Source organism: Eubalaena glacialis, chromosome 1 (genome assembly GCF_028564815.1).
Source record: "Eubalaena glacialis isolate mEubGla1 chromosome 1, mEubGla1.1.hap2.+ XY, whole genome shotgun sequence".
NCBI lineage: Eukaryota > Metazoa > Chordata > Mammalia > Artiodactyla > Balaenidae > Eubalaena > Eubalaena glacialis.
The window spans coordinates 228,120,096-228,129,298 of record NC_083716.1 but is presented as its reverse complement, the minus strand read 5'-3'; the positions used below and the strand labels follow the sequence as shown (position 1 = coordinate 228,129,298).

The following is a 9,203-nucleotide window of genomic DNA, read 5'->3' as shown; positions in this document are numbered from 1 at the left end:
GTCCTGGGTTTCTGCTCAGGTAAGTTATGGCTCTCTGTATTCACCTGGTTCTCCAGTTTTGAGGGCAGTGGCTTGCCATGTGACCTTAATTCTCTGACAGATCTAAGAAGAGTTGTTGATTTTCAGGTTGTTCAGACTTTTTCCTTATTGTGACGATTGAACGGACAATCTCCAAGCTCCTTACATGCTGGACGAGAAACTGAAGGGACCTGAGATATTTATTTTTAATGCTCACACTTAGAAACTCAACCTGGCTTTCCATTGGCTTTGTTAATGATTTCTTACTCATACTTGCTGCTTTCATTTTCTCACAAAGCCCTTTACATCATGTTATTTTCTTGTTAACAATAATTATTTTGTTCTTAATTTACTGTAAAGTGACAATCTCATAAAGAAGTTCCTATTGTCATTGGAGTGCATTTTTGTCAATCAAAACCAGTAAAATATTTTAATAATATCAAAGCATCAGGGTATCTCAAGGTGATGCATATTTTCTCTGAATTTTAAAATTTTCAGATTTTTATTAAATATATCTGTGCTATAAATCCATCAGGGACATGGAAACTCTCATACCACACATAAAACTACTAACTAACCTAAATTAGTGAATTTGTAAGTTTACAGGAAAATCATAATCACTATGTAGTCAAAAATGAGAGTGTAAAAATGTGTTCATTTCCTGTTGAGTTATTATCTTGATTTCTACAACTGATCACTCAGATTGTTGTGGCAGCTAATTGAATTATATTTTAAAATATATACTTTATTTATATTAGTGGAAATTGTGAACTATGTAGATGATGACATAATTATATATCTAGTTTTTTTTAATAAATAATCTTTAAATTTCAGCAATCATTTTTTTGTAAATTGTAGTCTCTATGTCAGCACTTCCTCTTCAAACATCATGCTTTTCTCAACTGGAATTTCACACCTCTACACTCACTTACTTACTGCACCTGTGAGGATAATAAATACCATATAGAGCTAGAGGTTATTCCCTCACATGGTTTGTCTTTCCATTTGTCATCAAAAAGAAATAACAATAACTTAACCTAAGATGTACTAAGTAAAAAACCCTACTAACTAGTTGACAATGAGCTAATTAGGCCAAAAAATAGCAGTTCTTTCTCTGTTCCTTGCCCCCTACTTATGGCATTAATAATCCACTTTTAAACATTTGATGAGGAGAAAAACATCTTTTATCGAAAAGACTAATTTAGAAAGCATTTTTTAGAACGCTTGCAAAATGCTATGTACATGTTTAATCACTGACATTTTAAAAAGTTGTTATTTGTAAGGCTAGAGCATAATGCATTGCAGAGGTACTTCAAACGGATTTCCAAGTTAGGACAAAATATTTAAAACATTTATTTTAAAAGTTGATGATTCTCTCTTCCAACTTCTAACTCTTATTAATTGTCATATGGGATAAATTAACCAAACACTGAATACATGAAACAACTAAAATTGTAGAAACATATACATAATACGATAAGAGGAAATATCCTGCCTTCTCATACAAAAGTCCTTGAGAATCAATGGAAATACCCTGAGCTGAAAACATATCATGTCCTAACACTGACGCGGATATACGTTTTTACAATTTAATGAGTAGCTAATAGCTTTGATTTTATTATTGGGAAAAGTAAGGCTGTGTGTGTGTGTGTGTGTGTGTGTGTGTGTGTGTGTAATATCAACACCTGTGAGACAGATAACCAATAAAGAAACGTAGGGATGTTGAAGATTTATAGTTTGTACCACAGAGTTTTGCCACGGAGGGCAGTGACGTAACTGAACTATTAATTGCTAATATAAGCATAGCGCCCAGATCACTTTGGTCTATGGGAATTCAAACGGCTAACTTTAAATGAAAACTTTATTCTTGGAGCAAATAAATAGGTCTTTATATTAAGACAGACTCAACCAAAAGCATTCATCCCTGCTAACCTTTAAGTCATGCGGTTCAGCACTGAATAAATTGCAGGCCAAATCTCCCCAGGAGCTACGCTTTGGACTTTTAGAAAAACAAAACAGAATTATTCTGTCCACCTTGCTGATGGCACTTTACGTCTGCCTGACCCAGGCACATGCCAGGCACTCAACGGTCCATAAAGGTGAGTCCAAAGTCCCCTCTACTCCCCAGTTACCATGTCAATTACCTGGTTTCCTTAGCCCTGCTATGCTTATGTCTGAATAGCTCCTATGCCAATCTCATTTTTGATTCTTTGATAATATTAATAGCAATCAGAATGAATGCTTACTTAATGTTCACTATAGGCCAGTCTCCTAAGTTCTGTATATGTATCAACTTCTAATCTTCATGGTAACCTTATGAGGCGGGTCCTACCATTTTCACCCTTTTGAAGGTGAGCAATCTTCTGAGGTAAATTATGTTATTATCTCCAATATACAGATGTAGGTACTGTTAGTATCTCCATTTTACAGATTAGTGTACTTGTTGGGCAGTCCTGCAAGCCTTGTAATAGCCCAGATGTGAGACCAAAGAAAGAGCCCAGAGACAGCGACAGGCATCAGTGATTTATTGGATAGGGATCTCTCGTAGACAGCATACATATGGGTCTTGGTTTTGTATCCATTCAGCTAGTCTGTGTCTTTTGGTTGGAGCATTTAATCCATTTACATTTAAGGTCTCGCAAGTCTGAAGGAAAAGGTCTTGGAGTAACACCCCACCATGCATGGCATATGGCAGGCAGAACACGGCAACAATCTTTGCTACCTGTGGGAGAAAGAGGTTACAGATTATATGGGGAATTGACGTCAGGTTGGCTCACCACTTACCAGGGAAACCAGCGGCTGGGGCGGGGGGCAAGCACATAGGCAGTACTGATTAAGCCCTATAATTAAGAGGATTGGATAATCATGTGAGTGAAGCAGGGATTGATTCAGCAGAGGATGTACAGAGGCAAGAGAACAGCCTGACCATACAGTACTTAAGTTCAGAGAGGGTAATTTCACAAACGTCACACAGGCTGGTAAGTGACAAAAGTAGGATTTGAACCCAGGCATTCTGTTCCCTGAGTCCCTGTCCTTAGCTCCTTCACTGTACAGCCTCAGTCTTGCTGCTGACCCTTGGGTATTATTGATTCGCAATCTCCATGGGTTTGAATGTCAGATTCTCTAATGGACTTGATTTGGTTCTTAGTGTTCTTTTCCTACTGAAATCCAATAAAAGCATCTTTCTGAAAAACACCAGTCTGTTTTCTCCTCACTGATACAATCAGTTGTCAGAACTGTCAGTGTGTATGAATGTGTGTTTGTGTGTTCGTGTGTGTGTACATGCATGTGCATGAGGTTGGGAGGGCTATGTGATCTTGGAAAGTTACCTCTTACAAACACCAAGAACTCTAATAAACAGCAGTTTAAGAATGCCAAAGTATATCCAATCTTTCACTGTCCAGAGTCAGGCACAACAAACCTTTCAACATTGTCTTGATGATTTTGCTTGCTCGAAGCAAGCAAAGTTGCCGATTTCACCATGCAGTTGCACAGGCCACCTGATGTGTCTGTAGTTGAGGATTAAACACAAACTTTGGTGGAAAGTTCTGTCCCAGTGGGCAAATTATTTAGGGCTCCATGAGCAGTTAAATAAAACTGTAAATAAAGAATTTGGACACTATTATCCAACTTCAAAATTTGCATTGTTTTATATGGTTTTAATTTTTAGTTTTGCTCACAACTCATCACCCAGAGATCTGCAAGTTCACATCTCCATAAGTGCAATAGCAAAAAGAAAACACCTGAAAAATCTGTACCTACAAGCTATAGCATACTATCTCTATCAAATTGATTTCCTTCCTTATGCTCAGATGAAAATAAAGTAAAAGAAAGCAGGTGATGATGTTTTAGATAATCTTAAATAATGAAAATGTGATGGTTTGCTGGCATTTATAAAATTAAATTTATTAATTACTATTAATTACTATTAATTAGCTCCAAATTCCTCTTCTGAAAACTTCAAACATTGATGCTGGGGGAAAGACTTATTCTCCATGCTCTGTGTTTCCATAAAGGGAAGGTTTGGGAGAAGCGCCTGCAACTTATCTGTGTCTTCACTTGCCTTGCCCAGGGCTGGAGGAATGACTTGAGTCAGGCAGTGAGCCAGGCAGCATGAACTCAGTGCCCTGAGCTCAGCCCCTCCGGGCTCATTCATTCTCAGAACTAGCCTCTTCACAGGGCCTTTACCTTCTCTGCCTCTCCTTGTGGTCAGCTCGGCTTCTACGAAGGAGGCCTTGGGTTGTCCAGCGTTCATGCTGGTGATTGATGTGAGATAAAAAAAAAAAAAAAAAAAAAATACCAGGCTCATCTGAAGCCACATTCTCCAATCAGCTTGATTACTGACCTTGTGCTTTCCATGTGCTTAAAACCTATTTCTAGGGGCTTCCCTGGTGGCGCAGTGGTTGAGAATCTGCCTGCCAATGCAGGGGAAACGGGTTCGAGCCCTGGTCTAGGAAAATCCCACATGCCGCGGAGCAACGGGGCCCGTGAGCCACAACTACTGAGCCTGCGCGTCTGGAGCCTGTGCTCCGCAACAAGAGAGGCCGCGATAGTGAGAGGCCCGCGCACCGCGATGAAGAGTGGCCCCCGCTCGCCGCAACTGGAGAAAGCCCTCGCACAGAAACGAAGACCCAACACAGCCAAAAATAAAAATAAATAAATAAATAAATTTATTAAAAAAAAACAAAAAAACCTATTTCTATTTCTCAATTGGTTGCAAACTTCGGAGCCAAAGAAAGTGTTCTACACCTTAGTGCACTTTTGCCATAGTTTTCACGTCGTTGATTGTGCTCATTCTTCTGGACCATGCATTCCTGGCATCAGAGTAGTAATGTCAAATATTTGTGTGTGGGTTTAGGGGTAAGGTGCAAAGAAGCTCATTGGACCCGTGTTTTCTAGCTCAGGTAGGAGTCCTGAATGATTCAGCTTAGCTCAACAGAGCTCTCCACTGGACTGTCAACCCTGAGGGTAGCCAGGTGGTCACTTTCTAGGAGAATTCTTACCTTTAAAGTCCTCACGCTCTTGGCAGGCACATGTCCACTGTATACCTCCTAACTCCTGGAATCCATCTCAATCTCTCTGCATGGCTTCACTGAAGCTTGTGTCTTGGGATGAGGGGCAAAAGCTGGATGGAGAGTAAACTTGCAGCACTCCACTAACTTCCCAAGAATTTTTTGAAAAAGGAAAAAAAAATAATTTCTTCTGACCATCGCAATATTGGTCACCTTATATTTTTGATATGGGTAATATTCTGTACATTTGATATTCTCATTGTTTCTCAGCTACCTACTTTGAACTATGTATGAGGATGCCTGTCTTAATTCCCTTTTTGCCCTTTTGCTGATGAAAACATTCAAGTTAACATCCAGTTTCATGAGCTTGTTCCTGAGCTGCAAACACTTGCTTCTAGACTTCTTTCTACAGGGGAAAAATTGTAAACCTTCATTTGTTTAAGTCAGTGTTTTTAGGTCTCTATTACAGCCAAATTTGATTCTTACATTATGTACTAGCTATGGGATTTTAGACAGGTTCAATAATCCCTCTAGACCTCAGTTTCCTTATTTGTAAAATAGAGATCTTACCAGCACCATCTCAAAAATATTTTGAAGATTAAAAGTGTCATGCATAGAGAATATTTAGTACAGTTCCTGGTATACTGTGGTAAGTCAGTGATGAATAAATGTAAGTTATCATTACTTATCTTCATATAAGTATGAGAATTTCTTAAATCTAACTTAGACTCTAAATCAGGAAAATATAGGCTGTGACTGAGGGAAGTACGGTATCTTAAGAAATCCCTACAGCTATCTTACAGTTTTCCTTGATAAACTCTGATTTCTAAAATATGGAAGAAATGAAGATATATCCAGGTAGGTAATAAGCTTTGAAGTCAGCCAAATCCACATTAGATAATTCTGTATAACAAGAGTTGGTTATTCAGATGAAAGGGGTTCATATCTTTAGTTAAAAAAAATTGTGGGTGTTATTTGTATTCATTCTGATTTAAGGGGATTTTGTCATTTTTATATTCACTTTTATGATTGCAGATGTGATGTTCCAAAGCTTTATTTATAACTAAAAATTTCACCTTCCAACAAATGTACAACTCAACAGATGGTAACTCCCTTGATTGTGTCCACTTAGATTAAAATATATGCATGTGTATGCATGTGCATCTATGAGTATATGCCTAGGGAATCTTAGTTTGAAATGAGGTCACTCGTCTATTAAAACTTAACACTTTATGAAAAAAGGGACTTAAACACCAGGGAAGACAGTGACTTTTATTAACTCTTCACAGTCAGATTTGACAATTTCTTTCATGTTTTTTAAAAATTTTCCTTGAATCTTTGATTTCAAATTCCCCCTGGAGTTCTACCATAGAGATTTTGGGTCCAAGATTTTACATGTTATATCATCTTGGAATCAAAAGCTCTTAAAGACTTGTTTCTGCAGAGCTCCCTCTTCCTACGTACTGCCTTTATCATCGACTTGACATCTCCCTAGGCAACTGTTGTCTTTAGTTGGAAAAGATTGCACATCACTGCCAAGAGTTCAAGAAAGTTCTCATAATGTCTTCTGTTTCACCTTTAGGCCACCTAAAGGTATGTATGTAGCTGCTTGATTCTTCTGTAACACATACACACGCACAAAGATTATAACTCAGTTATTAAATCTCTTATCAATGTAGTACTTACGTTCTTTTATAATGGAAATTTGAACTTTTCATTGGTGCCTAAGGTACTATATGAAGAATCATAGTATCTGATTCTAGAGAACTCTGACTAGGCTTATGAAGATGGTCCACAGCAGGATCCACTTCATGGTCATGCAACCTAAACAGTCACACAGGGCCCTGCATTGGTTTTGTTAAAGTTCTGCTGTCACCAATTTGGAATTCTTAATAATTTTTGAACAAGGTGTTCAGCATTCTCATTATGCACTAGGCCCTACAAATTATGTAGTTGGTTCTGGGCTCAGCATTTGACTTCTATTCAGTTGGAACTGTAATTCCTGGTATAAGTTGATTTTCCAGAGGCAAAGTCTTTGGCAGCAGTGTTTCCCAATGGACTTTCCTCTTGATTTCAGGAATCCAATATTACATTAGCAAAGAAGTCCCTAGGGTTTTGGATTTATGCCAGTGTTTTATAACTGACTTTGCCTGTTGCAGTAAAAATAAATAAAAATAAAGTTTGTGCAACTTCATATCATTTAAAACTACTACATTTGTAGAAACACTTTAGTTTATAAATGGACTCTCTTTATATAAATCATATTTCTCTTCTTTCTTCTACACATTTAAGAGCTATGATTAACTGTAACTCAAATCTTACTCAAATCTTAACATATAGCACTATAATCAGTGTTTCAAAAGAGATAATAGAAAAATTTTCATGTGATTTAATTAAATCTCTGATTCAGACTAAAAATACATTGTGAAAATTTGTACTGAATTTGGATCTTATAGGTTTATGTATTATTGGATTACCTTAAGTGGGACACAGTATTTGAAAGATAAGAATGGCTGAAATGCTGAAAATTATATCTTTTTTATGTACAGAAAGCTAATATATGATTGTTAGATATTGAGATCAATTGCAAAGTTCTATTTTCTCTCAACTGGTTTCTGAGTGAGATAGATTTGTTTCTTGCGAAATGTGTGGTATAAGTCAATATCACTAATACTTTGTAAACCCACAGTGACTTTGAGTTTCCAATATTTCTAAAGAATTCTAAGGGATTCACACAATTTAGCTTCGAAGGAGTTATAAGTTTCGGTAGTGATTGATTGATTTGAAAAGCAGTTAAGGTAATGTCAGTTATTTTAAATGACTACATTTATTCACAGATCCTTCCAGTAAAACACATTCCAAGCTAACATGGAAAGGAAGTGATATGAGTAATGCTTTATAAGAATGTACTCTATGGTAATTTTGAGTCAATGTTTTATTTTATCCCAATAAGGCGTTTATTTGCTTTTTGTTTGTTTGTTATTATGTAAAAATTTTTAACATCTTTTTTCAAGCTGTATTTTCTATTCTCTATCAACTGCATGTTAGTTTCTCCCGTACATGACAATTTTTCATTTTTGTTCTTTCCCATATTTTTCTTTTTCCTCTTCTTCCAGTAAGCTTCACCCTTTTAGCTAATTCATCTCCTGACAACTTTCCACACTCCCAAATTAATAATTTTTGCTTTCCCAGAAGGGAGGTAAAAGGCAGATGTTTTTCATCCTTAAGACCACAATCCCCTTTGTTTTCTACTTAAGAGCTTCACATTAGCAATCACTCACAGTCGATGTTAAGCATTCGTGTTAAACAACACGCCTACATTAAGCAGAATTTTATTGTCTTATTCTGTGTGATCTCTAATTGACCTTTCTGATAGGCTTATTCTCAAGAAAGGGTTCCTTGTCTGAGTCATAAATCCTTCTGAGAATCTGATGAAAGCAAGGCTTCTTTCTCATTTACAAATACTGTACACAATTTCAGGAGGTTCATGGACCCCCGAGGCCCATTCATGAACCAACTATTATGAACACCTGCTCTAATTTATCGATTTCTCTATTTTATGGTTATTACATTGTGGATAGTTTTTCTAGAATTATTCATTTTTTCTTACCGATCTTTATGCTCCACTCTGCTACCTTCTTTATCACATCCTTGTTTTAAGACTGCCCCTTTCAGCCAATAATGTTTCTATTAAAAAATGTCTGAACCTGTCTGAAGCATCCTAGTTATGCAACCCCTTTCATTTTCAAGTTCCATTTCTGTTATGTTACCCAAAATTCCTTTAATTCTGAGCATACTCTTGTCCTATTGGTTTTTATAAATGAAACAAAACAGATAAACCCCCATTCAGCAAATATAAGTTTGAGTATCTTGTATAGTACCTTGCATCATGGAGTGTATAAAACTCAACCTGAAAGGGTTTACCGCTAATAATTACAATAATGCTAATTGATAATATTGATATTGTTAATAACTAATGTTAATTGAATATATTTTCCCAAGAACTATGCTAAATATGTTATTAGTACCTTTCATCTTTTTTTTTCTTTTTTCTTTACTTTCCTTCTCCTCCTTCTCCTCCTTCTTTAACAGATAAGATAAATTAAAAGAGGTTAAGTAAACCTTACTTAACGTCACAACTAGAAAACTAATGAAAACTGGCTTCAAGCACAG

At 36.6% G+C, this 9,203-nt stretch overlaps 1 non-coding gene across 1 annotated transcript; it reads left to right on the top strand.

Annotated features, from left to right (window-relative positions):
• Positions 1–8,697: 8,697 nt before the first annotated feature.
• LOC133079366 (small nucleolar RNA SNORD91 family) lies at positions 8,698–8,799 on the top strand. The gene has a single exon (XR_009698172.1). It is a non-coding gene; the product is annotated as a small nucleolar RNA SNORD91 family (small nucleolar RNA).
• Positions 8,800–9,203: the final 404 nt, after the last annotated feature.